Here is a 12,861-nt window from a genome sequence, read left to right as displayed (position 1 = left end):
CCAACAAGACAAATAGTATTCTCTGTTCTGCAACTTCTTATCTCTTTATGAATGGAAAAATGTTATATACCTTTAAAGGTCAGAGCCTTGAGAATGGGCTAGCGTGTGTATTTCAGGCTATAGGCAACATCTTTTGGACAAAAGGTGCAGAACCAGCCTGACTAAGCACAGGCAACACAGCACAAAGGTTAGAACTAAGGGAACAGATCCAATATGGAGTCAAGTTTGTTCTAGACCACAATACAGGTGGAGGAATCAGGTCTTCTCAGAGAAAGGGCAGGAAAGAGTGAAGGTGGAGGCAAATACAGATGGATTTGCAGGTGTTGAGAAGCTGAATGTCCCTCCTACTAGCCAAATTTGTCCCCTGTGGCTTAGAAAGAGGGTGTTTGAACAGAAAGTTCAAAGGGCAGATGCTGGGAGTTTGAGAAAAACACGGAAGGTAGAATCACACAGCCTTGTGGAAGGAAGCTGTTGATATTGAGGACTTTGGGTTTCAACAGCAAATCTAGACCTTGCAGGCTTCTGCAGAAGCCTCTGTCCCCAGATCAGGTAGCCTGGGGCCCAGGCTCTGGGACTGGTGGTTTGGGGCTTTGCAGAAGATAGACTCGAACGAGACAGGAGGTCCTGGGGGCAGTGACTTAGAGTCCACGTGGGAGAAAATGGAAAAGGGATTCAAGCTGTGGTTTAAGGGAAAGGTGGGAGAGGGGTGGGTGAAAGTATTTATCACTCAGTCGTGTCTGACTCTTTGTAAGCCCCTGGACTGTAGCCCGCCAGGCTCCTCTTCCATGGAATTCTCCAGGCCAGAATACTGAAGTGGGTTGCCATTCCCTTCTCCAAGGGATCTTCACGACCAAGGGATCAAACCTGGGTTGCCCACATTGCAGACAGATTCTGTACCATCTGAGCTACCAGGGAAGCCCTTTGGGGGCAGGTGTAGGGGATTTGAAGACTTGAAAGCTATAGAATTGAGAGGACAAGATGACCAACTAGATACCAGGGTTCCTGGGAAGGAATCTCAGGGCAGAGAGCATGGTCTTGGGAGGTTCTTCTAACCCAGCAGTGCTGACACCTAAAGAGTCAACACAACACAATTACCTTACACAGGATCGAGGGGAGGGGGCTTCCTACATAGCCTCTGGCTCTACCCCACCCCTTTCCGCTTCCGGAGCGGACACTGAGTCCCAGGGACATGAAGTCACTTCTCCGTGATCACAGAGTTAGTGGCCGAAACAGCCCTGGACCCAAATGTAATCGCAAAGGAAAGGGAAAACTTGGTGAAAGAGGAAGAGAGGAGGGGCGTTCATTCATTCGTGCACTTTTTCATTCAACAAATAGGTATTGCCTTTTAGATGCTGGGGCCACAGATATGAATACGACATGGTATCTGCCTTTAAGGAACTTCTCGCCAGGGAGGGGACGCCGACGGCTATTGGAATAAAGTGCAGAGGATACAGAGGGACAGAAGGAGGAGTCATGTGTGCCTGGGTTGTTGAAGTGGGTGGTTGATGAGTATCACGAAAAACTTGCAGAAGGAGCAGCTTGATTGAGTCTTAAAGGATGAGGTGGACTAGTGGAAAGGATGTGTCAGACAGCTGGCCAGAAAGCAAGCTGTGTTCTAAGGCCGCCCTCCAGCTGGAAAAGCCAGTGCTCCTTGGAAATCACCTTTTGATTGGTGGGGAAATTGGGAGGAAATGTGAGAGAGCGATGTTCTCGGGGTAGCACATGTCACAGCCTTGGCCCTCAGAGGCCTGGCTGGTGCACGTTGGCCAGTGGAGCGGGGAGTAAGTTGCATCCCTCACTCAGCTAAGAACGGGAGCTCGGGAGTGGACCCCTGGGCTCCGGGACCAGCTCCACGGCACCACCAGCCGCCAGACATCATGGGCTGAGGGCCAGGATCCTGGAGGCGAGGTGGACTCATAAATAACGCAAATAAAAAGTGACAGTGCTAAAATCCAGGAAAGAGGTTGGGGGAGGAGTGATTACCTCCAGCTTGGAAGGGACCGCAGAGCCAGGAATATTGAGGCATGGGCAGGATTTTGAGAGAGTGGATGGGGAGTCATGGAGTGAGAAGAGTGAAGCTGGGCGGGGAGCTCTGAATGACTCTGATGGAATCTCTGCCTTAAGGAGGAGCCGCCATGGATTTCAAAGCAATGAATAGCTGGAAGCTGTGTTTTCTCTTTTTCAGAATTATTTATTTGTTTTTGGCTGCGCTGGGTGTTCATTGCTGCTCCGGCTTTTCTCTAGTGGTGGCGAGGGCTACTTTCTAGTTGCGGTGCTGGGGCTTTTCATTGCAGGGGTGTCTCTGGTTGGGGAGCAGGGGCTCTCGGGCGCATGGCTTTCAGTAGTTGCGGCTCCTGGGCTCTAGAGTGCTGCTCAGAGTTCCTGCTCTAGAGCACAAGCTCCGAGACCCGTGGGATCTTCCCAGACCAGGGATCGAACCCATGTGTCCTACACTGGCAAGCGGATTCTTTACCACTGAGCCACCAGGGAAGCCCTGGAACCCGTGTTTTCTCAGAGCCTGATTCCTTGTGTCTGCCCAGCCCTGGTCCTCTCACCTGCTAGGGTCATGGATGCTCTTAACAGGTGCTTTGCTTTTTCCCCCTGTTTGCCTGGTACATTGTAGAAGTTAGATAAATGCCTATTGAATGAATGAATAAATGGAAAAGAGTGATGAGAAAAGATTTGGAAGGGCTTCATCTTTGGTAATTCTGGGATTATAAAACAGACTGTTTCGTTTACCCAGAGGACCCAAATCTTAGCTTCATCTCCCAGGCCTCTTAATCCTTTTTTATGCCTTGGATCTGCTTGGTGCCTAGTGATCCCTTCTCAGAGCAAGGTTTTGGTTTTGTTTTTTGTTTGTGATTTTACAGTCTTTGAAAGGGAATGAATTGATTCTTTCTGGTTTTTTGTTTTAATGACCACCACATTAATTTCAAAAAGCATTTCTCAACAAAATGGGAACACAACATCTCCTAACAGTGTGAATTCAATGAGGAAAACTTTAAAAAAGAGAGAGAGAGAGAAGGAAAGGAAAGGAATGGGGGGAAAGAAGGAAAAGGAAAAGTCTGATGCATTTGCCAATCTCATCATCCAAGGTGAGAATCTCTGGCAGGGAGGTGGCATCATGACCATCCTCTTGAGGTCCTCTCACCAGAAAGCAGTAACGCTGACAGGTAGACAGGGTCTACACTGCCTCGGCCACCCACAAGTGAACATGTTACTGGCGAACGGACACGCGGGCTGGGAGAGCCGAGTGTCTCAGGGGCTTAGGGGCCACCCGGCTCAGGGGACCCCTCCTTACTCCTGACCCCTCACTTGCTCTTCTCACCTAGAAGAGACAGGGACCCAACTGACTCTGGCCAAGGAACACACACTCCTTCTGCAAAAACCTTAGGCTTCTGGAAATGTCTGAACATCCCTGATGCTTTGTTCTATCTTTACAAGCATTTTCTTTTACAAGTTGATTGCATCTCCCTTGTAACGAATATTTATAGCCCCTTTTTATGGCTATCATCCTATAATTCATGCCTTTGGTCCACAAATATTTGCCGAGTGCTCACATCAGCAAGAGCAAACCATCCATGCTCCCTCCAGGACCATGGGGCCTCTGTCACTGTGCGGGTAGATTCCAACCATTCCTCCCAGTTTGGTTAAGGGAGGCCCTTAGAATGGGGATGAGGAGCACTAAGGGGAGGGACTTGCCCAGGGCTGATGGGGGCCTCACTGGGGGGCCTGCTGGGAGGTAAGAGGGTGTCAGGGTGGATGAGGCTGTGGTGGGTAGCACTGATGTGAGCACAGTGACAAGGAGCCCATGTGGGGCCCATGGGGGGCGGGCTGGGCTGAGGCCCTGCAGGAGTGAACTGGTTTACATGCGATGCTGATTGGCAGACTTTATGCCATTCATTCCTTCCCCTGATCCATCCATCCACATGCATCTAAAGAGACCTTCTCTACCTGTGTACCTTCTCCAGGTTCCATGCATCCATGAGTGCCAAATACAAGGCCCTGCTGCCTGAGAGGAGAGACAGGGAAGTCAATGGTTGGAACCTAGAAAAGGACTGAGTGAGCATCAGCCAGAGGGGCTGCCTTGGAGCAAAGGAGGAAGTGACCAGCTCTACTGTAAGGGCAGGGGGGAGAGGAGAGAAGAGGGAATTCCAAGGAAGCAGGAGCAGAGAGAAGCGAGGCAAGACTGCCTGGCCCGGAACCAGGTAGTTCAGCCAGAGCCAGGCTGCTCGCCTCAGAGGCAGCCAGCTGATTGGCAGGGAGAAGCGTGGTCACGTTCAGCCACCAAGGGCTGAGGCCCAACCCGATGTACTCAGATGGGCCTTTGGAAATCCTGAGTGACGTTCATGGGGAGGGCTGGCTGGAGAGGCAGGGCTGGGCTGGGATTGATGCTGTGGCACTGAGTCCACCTGGGACCTTGCAGCCACGTGTAGTGGCGGAGACTCTGGGAGGAGGGAGCGGATCCAAGAAACATCTAGAAAAACATGGGCAGGTAGCAGATGGAGGGAGAAGAAAACCGAGGGAAGGAGGGAGAAGGAAACCGAGGGAAGAAGGGAGGGCTGTTGCCAGGTCACCCGCATATTTGGCCGCGGGAAGCTGTTTTGAGTGAGTTCTGGGGTGCCTGATGGGGGAGCCTGGGTGCAGCTGTTGGCTGGAATTTGGAGTTCAGGAGAGAGGAGGATCCTGGACCAGAGTTGAGCTTCACACGGTCCTGTCCTGATCAATGAGACCAGCTGCAGAGCTGGTGAGGGGGCCGCTGGTGCTACCATCTGTGACCTTGGGCGAGTCCTTTCCCTCTCAGGCCTTGCCTGCCTCTTCTGTCCACTGGATTGGGTAGTGGTACGAATGTGATGATACAGCCTATATATTGTGCTTAGAACAACGCCTGCCGCACGTGCATGCATGCAATGCACAGACACACCCAAAGTGTGGTAGCTGCTGTGTTCCGGATCGCCTGGACCCCTCGCGTATTAAGAGGTGGTTGAAGCCTTATGAATGGACGAGATGGCTCAGGGAGCGAGTGCTGTGAGGCTGAGGCCGGTGTGGCCCTGAGCACGTAAGGATGTTTTCTTACTTCACCACTGTTTCTGCGTCTCTGAGTCAGGATACTGGTCAGAACAAATCACGGGGCTGTGGTTTAAAATCTTTAAAAAACAAGTTCTCATCGGACCTTCTAAATATATCAAACCATTTAGTTTTATGAGCGAGCCAAATTAAACCTTTACTCTTTATATTGCAAAAAGAACAAAGTGACACTGTAAATACCATACAGGGCATTTTTAAGGTGCGTGGGAGCCGCGGTTGATCCCAGACTTGCTGTTAACCAGCAGCGTGACCTTGGGGAGACATCCACTCTCTCTGAATCTAAGTTACTGTAAAATGAGTCACTCAGATGATAATCGTCGCTCAAGTTTCTTTCAGTTCCCAAAGTCTAGTTCTAAAGGTAGCTAGCTATTTGTCTGTTGTAGTTACTTGATATTGGAGGAGGAAACGGCCACCCCCTCCAGTATTCTTGCCTGGGAAACCCCATGGACAGAGAAGCCTGGTGGGCTATGTATGGTCCATGAGGTCACAAAAGAGTTGGACACGACTCAGAGACTAAACAACAAGCTACTTGATGCACTTGAAAGTTAAATGGTGGGTCTTCTTTGAAAACATCTATATGTGGTGGGAGGGGTTTTCCACAGCAGGCAGGATGCCAAAGCAGTTGGGGAGAGCGCAGTGGTTGGGGGTCTGGGAATCCTGCATCCCCAGCTGGGAGGGGGGGCACCTCAGGCTGGGGCCCCTGTGTGTGCTGGAGGTTGGCACCACCCCCCATGACCTTATCAGACACTGTCTCTGCCTCTGCTGTGTTAGAAATCTGTCAGGCAAGTGAGATAGTGAACAAGTCCCAATAATGAATGAAATGATGCTAAGACCATAGGCAAATTCCTCAGTCTCTTCAAGATTCTCCATAAGATGGGGATATAGACATCTTACTCAAGGGGTGTTATGAGAATAACTGCCTCAGCATGGTTTTTTTTCCTTGATTTTTTATGGGAATCGCAGAGATGCATACAGTATGTGTGTGCTGTGCTAAGTCACTTCAGTCACGTCCGACTCTTTGCGACCCTATGGACTGTAGCCTGCCAGGCTCCTCTGTCCATGGGATTCTCCAGGCAAGAAGACTGGAGTGGGTTGCCATTTTCTCCTCCGGGGGAGCTTCCCAATTCAGGGATGGAACCCATGCCTCTTATGTCTCCTGCATTGGCAGGCGGGTTCTTTACCACTAGAATCACCTGGGGAGCCTGTACAGAGTATAACAGAAGCTAATAAATAAAGACATGGGGGCAACAGGATAATAAGATGAGAAAAAGGTAAATTAATCTCCAATGGCACATGGATGGCCTTCTGTAGTTGCTAGCAGTAGGCGGCAAATTCAGTTCTGAGCTTCTAAGCTATCAAAGAAAGCAGAAAATACGATCAGCCTGATCACATCACTTCTGGTTAGAATTTTTCAGTGGCTCCCTACTGCCCTTAGAAGCCAGGCACCTCACATCTTCCTCTGCTCCCAACAGCCGCTCACATTCTATGGCAGAGAGCAGCCCACCTTCTCTCTTTCTTGGGTCAGCCATGTTCCTGCTCTTGTGTTCTTTCTTTCCGGGCTTAGCTCACCATCTCTCCCTCTAGGAAGCTTTCCCTGACCCCAAGGCTGGTGAGACTGTTGCTGTCTGCTCCCCAAGAATCCTGCACCTCTTCTCTGTACTTGCTGGTCTGTCTTCTTTTGGTAACCCATCTCTTTCCTCATGGCTCCCTCCCTCCAGAGTACTCGGTACATAGTAGATGCTTAGTAATTATCAGTAGAATGAATGGATCTCCTAAACGTTGCACAGTCCTGAGATCTGTGTGTCAGGCTCCCACATGGATCTGCAGAAAGAGGATGTCCTGTGATGTGGGGGACACCCTGGTGGCATGACTCACAGCCCAGCTGGTTGGACCAAGTAAGTGGTGATCCACCAAAAACGGAAAGAGGCTAATGGTGGTGGTTTCAGTAGGAATCTCAGATGATGAGAACTGACGTGGGAGTTTCTTGCAAGGGAGGGAAAGTGAGGGAGGAAGAGTGAGCTGAAGGTAGTTTACAGAAAACCTGCAGAGGGCATTTTAAGGAGCCTGCTTTCTAGGACCACCCCTTGGAAGGTGGATCTGTAGAAATTAGTGAGATTTTTGAAAATAAACAAAAGATCAATCCCAGAAAAGAGAAGGCAGAGGATGGTACAAACCCATAGACCCAGGGAACATATTCTAGGACAAAGGTCACAGAGGTGAAAGGCTAGTGACTAATCTGAATTATCCAGGCAATGAGGAGTTCACATACTGAAACCTTTCAGACTTGCTGAGCTGTGAAGATGCTGTGGTGAACTTCATGGAAAAATCAGAGAATCACAACAGTCCACACTAACATTTCACAAGTAGACATTTGTCCAAAGATATTTGGCTATTTAATCATTTTATATCTAGGTGCCTTATCTTAGGCATATATAGACTTTTCAGGTGGCACAGTTGTAAAGAATCCACCTGCCAATGCAGGAGATGGAAGTTTGATCCTTGGTTGGGGAAAATCCCCTAATAGGAAATGGCAACCCATTCCAGTATTCTTGCCTGGAGAATTCCATGGACAGAGGAGCTTAGTGGGCTATAGACCATGGGGATGCAAACAGTCTGACATGGCTGAGCGACTGAGCACACACATACGTTTATATAGGTGCCTTATTTAAATTATATATACATATGTGTGTATATCAATCATTGGGTTCTAAGTTATTTGAAAAGAGGAAGAATATGTCCATTTCATGCATTTCCCACAATATCTGCCCTAGAATCTTCATACCATACTTGGTTGTTGAATTAAACTGAATTAGAAGTATTAGAAAGGCATGGTTTGCAGATGTAGGGAAATCACGCTAAGCTTAATAGTATAGGCTTGTACTTTAGATGGCTTACAAAGGATCACTTATTTGTAGAATTACTCACTTCCCCATAAAAAAAAATGACCCAGAGCCTCTGTTAAAAAAAAAAAACAACTCAGGGATTTTACACAATAATATATTCCATGCGAGTCATCACTATGAAATGACTTCCAAGGAAATCTGAAGGACCCGTGGGCTGGATTCATTAAGTGTGTGATGGTCCTCCCGTCCACTGGTCAAACCACAGCTGGCATAATTCTGTTCTGGGCCCCATATCTTCTATAGAAGATGGATAAACCCAGAATAGATTCAGGAAATGATGGCTGGGAGAGAAAAGACCTTCAAAGTTGTGAAATGTAGGAAACAACCACATGCTGATTCCATTTATGCTTTCATTCCCCTACTCATCCGAACTGGAACCTTGATACTAATTGGAGACTATTTCACCTCCCTCAATCCCTCTTGGATCCTGGCATTGCTCTGTGTTCCCTAGTGTCCCCAGCTGAGTTCTGGAGCCCCTTGTGTCTCCTGAGGCTCTGCAGCAGCCCCCATCCTCCGGGCCTGCTCACCTCTGCCCATATTCCACCTGACTCTCAGGGCGAGCTTTCCAAAATGCACAGCAGTTTGTGCCACTGCCTGCTGAAAATCCTTAATAAACACGCCTACATTCAGTGCCTGACTCAAGCCCACTGTTAGCCATATCCTATTCTCTCCAGGTCACAAGCACCCTCAGCTCTGGCCAGGCCACAGACCCAGCAGGTCTTCCAATAGGCCATGCACTTTCTCATCTCCCACTTTTGCACATATTGTTTCATCTCCACAGTGAGCTGGGACAGAAACTCAATTCTAGATCACAAACAACAAGAAAAAGTATCATGAATATAATAAATGCCTGAATATAAAGTAACCCATAATATAAAATATTTTCCAGTAAGAAGATTCTCTGCTCTGACTCAATATTTCCCCCAATTGAATATTTACATTTATTGGGGAGAAGGGAAAGATGGCAGCAGATAGTTTTAACTTTACAACCACCCAGCATGCTGATTTCAAAGGCAAGAGACAGTTTTCCTCCTTAGCAGAAGACCCTACCCTGGGGAAACTCTGAGGGGCTGGGCTTTAGACCTCCCCTGAGCCAATCCCTGTGCTCTAGGGATGGGGACTCACTCTGATTGGTTCCTGCAACAGAGAGGGGCGGGGCACAGTGTCTGGGGCCCAGAGCCCTCTGCAGGGACCAAACCGGAGGAGGAGTTCCCAAAGGAAGGGATGCAGGAGAGATGGACCACCATGTCTACTCTCTTCCAGGCCCTCCCTCACCTTCTTTGAAGAGTCAAGTGCTTCTTCCCAAGTGCATTCAGAAGTCCTCATGAACACCACTCTCAGCAAGGGTTGTATCACTATGGTTTTCTGGGTTGTATAACCTTCTGGCTCATCAGACATAGATTCCTGGAGAGCAGGGATTTTGTTTGTACTGGTCATCTTCTGTCTACTCTCCATGTTCACTCATCACCCTCTTCACCCCGCTTGCCCATCTGGACTGTATCACTGGGCCCCTGGGCCTAGTCTGGCCTGGGGATCTCACCAGCAGGAGATGACGGGGAGAGAGGAAAGAGGCCGAGATATTTGTCGCTCTGGCTCCTTGCTCTGCTGTTTGCAGCCCCGGGTTCTGCGCTATCTCTTTAGGTTTCCCTATACCCTTTCCACACCAGATAAATAGCTCCTTTATTAAGCTCTCCTCATATTACCCAATTAAAGCGTGCCACCTGGTTCCTGCCAGACCGTACCTAACACACTGCCCCATTCATCTTTGTTCCCCCGGGACCCCGCGTTGAGCCTTCCACACCATGGACACTTAATAAATTCAGGAATTAAGGAATGATTGAGCATTGGCTAGATCTAGGAGGGTTGACTTCTATATCGAAAATGGATCAGGGGAATAGGTTTCAAATATTTTTTGGTCAAGACTCAGAGAGAAACACAGCTCAGATTGCAGTGCAGTGGACACATACGTATTTTTATATAGCTGAGTGAGAAGTGTTGTGAAGCAAACTTACTTTCATGATTTGCAATGCACTGTGGCATTTTCCATTTAATTCTTCTCTGTTTCAAGTTCAGATTCTCATTTGCTGTTGTTCAGTCACTCAGTCGTGTCTGACTCTTTGTGACCCCATGGACTCCAGCATGCCAGGCTTCCCTGTCCTTCACTATCTCCCGGAGCTTGCTCAAACTCATGTCTATTGAATCGGTGATGCCAACCAACCATCCCATGCTCTGTTGCCCCCTTCTCCTCCTGCCCTCAGTCTTTCCCAGCATCAGGATATTTTTCAGTGAGTTGGTTCTTCACATCAGGTGGCCAAAGTATTGGAGCTTCAGCTTCAACATCAGTCCTTCCAATGAATATTCTTTAAGATTGACTCATTATGGTCTGGTAAATTGTTTCATGTTTCCCCCAAATGGTTGCAACCATGGCTTGAGAAGCACTATCCCAGTAACATTTAGCTTTTACTCCCTGCTGGAGACTCTGGGATTCCAGAGGGAGAATTCTAAGGCACAATGGGTGACAAAGTAATAGTGTCATAGGGACAATGCATTTAGTGAGAATTGGCTTCATTGCCTTAAAAAATCAAACAAAACTGCCATTTTATCTTCTGTTTTTCATAGAATTCTTACTCAAAGTTAGCCTTTTAATGTTTAGACTAGTTTGGAGGAAGGAGTGGATGAGAGCTCTTAAAACAGCCTGATGTATGTGAGCAATGTTAAGCATTGTGTTCATAAAGTCAGTGTGGGGACCATAAGCCTGGGAGCTCAAGAGAAAGGTGAAAAGGAAAGCTAATCCTGTGGGCCTGTCTAGGGGTCCCTGGGCCTCTCCTCTGTCATCTGCTGCCATCAGCAACTCCGTCTCCTTCTCAGAAAAAGCACATCTTAGTGGCTTATGCTGTGCTTAGTTGCGTCCCACTCTTTTCGACCCCATGGGCTGTAACCCACCAGCTCGTTTGTCCATGGGATTTTTCAGGCAAGAATACTGGAGTGGGTTGCCATTTCCTCTTCCAGGGGATTTTTTCAACCCAGAGATCGAACTCTGTGTCTTCTGCCATGGCAGGCAGATTCTTTACCTGCCGAGCCATCGGGGAAGCCCATCTTAGTGGTCTGGTCATATGTAAAGCTTGACTAAGAAGGCAGCACCAGCCAGTCCTGGGCCGTCAGGGGCTGGCGGTCAGCAGGCCATGCCATCCACTTGCAATTGGATATTGTCTCCCTGTTTCAAACCCAGCCCAATCTGTGGTCCCCTCCACCTCAAAAATTGTATGACTCTATTTTAAAAACTAAGTTTTATGTTCTCTAAAATTGACTCTGCCCTACCAATTCACCATCTGTCATTCTCTTGGTTTCTGAACTGTAACGCCAAATTGGAAGCGTGGAAGATGGTAAGAGATGTTACTTAGCTGTGATTTGGTATCAAATCCTCAAACCCCATCTTCCATATCACCTCCCTTCAAGGTTCTTGAGAGAGAAAAATGCCAGGAAGATAAGCCCAGATGGGGCTCCAAAGTGGAGGCTTGGCCTGTGATACAGGCTAACTGTCGTATATTTGTTTGTCTTCATTCTTTCCAAAAATTCCTACCAGCGCCTAGGATATGTTGGGCGTGGGGGAGAGAACAGTGGACAGAGTCCCTGTCCTGGTGAAGCTGATGTCCTGGCAGGGGAATCAGAAAAGAAACAAATAAGCCAATGTATAGATACCAGTGGGCTTCCCCAGTGTCTCAGTGGTAAAGAATCTACCTGCGATGCAGAAGATGCAGGAGATGCAGGTTCGATCCCTTGGTTGGGAAGATCTCCTGGAGGAGAGCATGGCAACCCACTCCTGTACTCTTGCCTGGAGAATCCCATGGACAGAGAAGCCTGGCGGGCTATAGTCTATGAGGTCACAAAGAGTTGGACACGACTGAAATGACTGAGCGTGCATGCATGCATAGATCCCAGCATAAAAAATGGTGGTAATGGGGAATGGAGAGTAAATCCAGCTAAGGTGTGTGCCAGGCAGTGTGTGTGTGTGTGTGTGTGTGTGTGTGTGCATGGGAGCACCACTTTTGTGGTATCAGTGAGGGCTATTTGAGAAGAGAGATGAGTGGATTTGAGCCAAGGAAATACCAGGGGAAAACTTCTATCCTCCAGTCCACGCCAAACCTTGGCCACCATTTTAATACATATAGGCTCAAGGATTTTAAAAATTGTTTTTAATTGTGGTAAAATATATATAACTCAAAATGTACTCTCTTAACCATTTTTAAGTGTCCAGTTCAGTGGCGTTAAGTATATTCACAGTTGTGCAACCATCCCCACCATCCATCTCCAGAGCGCTTTCCATCTTGCAAAACTGAAACTCTATATCCATTAAACAGTGCTCTGTTTTCATCTGCCCCCCACCCCCGAGCCCCTGAGAAACACTGCTCTACTTTCTGTCTCTAGGAATCTGACAATTCTAGGTACCTCTTTTAACTGACTTCCCTGGTGGCTCAGCAGTAAAGAATCTGCCTGAAATGCAGAAGACCCTAGTTTGATCCCTGGGTTGGGAAGATCCCCTGCAGAAGGGAATGGCAACCCACTCCAGTATTCTTGCCTGGGAAATCTCATGGACACAGTCCAGGGGGTCACAAAGAGTTGGACTTGACTGAGCAACTAACATTTTCACCTTCCTCAGGCAGCAGGGAGATCACTGAGCAGCCTCTAGGGAGAGGGGAAAGGGCAGGGACTTCCCTGGTGAGAGAACGCAAGGGGTGCAGCCCAGGACAGGACTGAGGGCGAGATGCTGGGGGCACAGCCGGCGGAGCGTGCAGAGGCAATGCTGTGAAATACCCGAAAGCCAGGGCAGAGAATACACATCTTGTTAGACAGAGAGTAGAAATAGCTGCTC

At 48.4% G+C, this 12,861-nt stretch overlaps 1 long non-coding RNA gene across 1 annotated transcript; it reads right to left on the bottom strand.

Moving 5' to 3' along the window:
- Positions 1–2,878: 2,878 nt before the first annotated feature.
- Positions 2,879–11,841, bottom strand: LOC145529239 (uncharacterized). Its single transcript, XR_014071059.1, has 5 exons — positions 11,730–11,841; positions 11,389–11,643; positions 10,004–10,492; positions 9,267–9,395; positions 2,879–5,111 (listed from the first exon to the last, which is right to left on the bottom strand). It is a non-coding gene; the product is annotated as an uncharacterized LOC145529239 (long non-coding RNA).
- Positions 11,842–12,861: the final 1,020 nt, after the last annotated feature.

The sequence above is a fragment of the Giraffa tippelskirchi genome, chromosome 12 (assembly GCF_054371585.1).
Source record: "Giraffa tippelskirchi isolate mGirTip1 chromosome 12, T2T-mGirTip1v1.2.pri, whole genome shotgun sequence".
NCBI classification, from domain to species: domain Eukaryota; kingdom Metazoa; phylum Chordata; class Mammalia; order Artiodactyla; family Giraffidae; genus Giraffa; species Giraffa tippelskirchi.
Note: the sequence above shows the minus strand (reverse complement) of the source record. Positions and strands in the feature narration are given on the sequence as shown.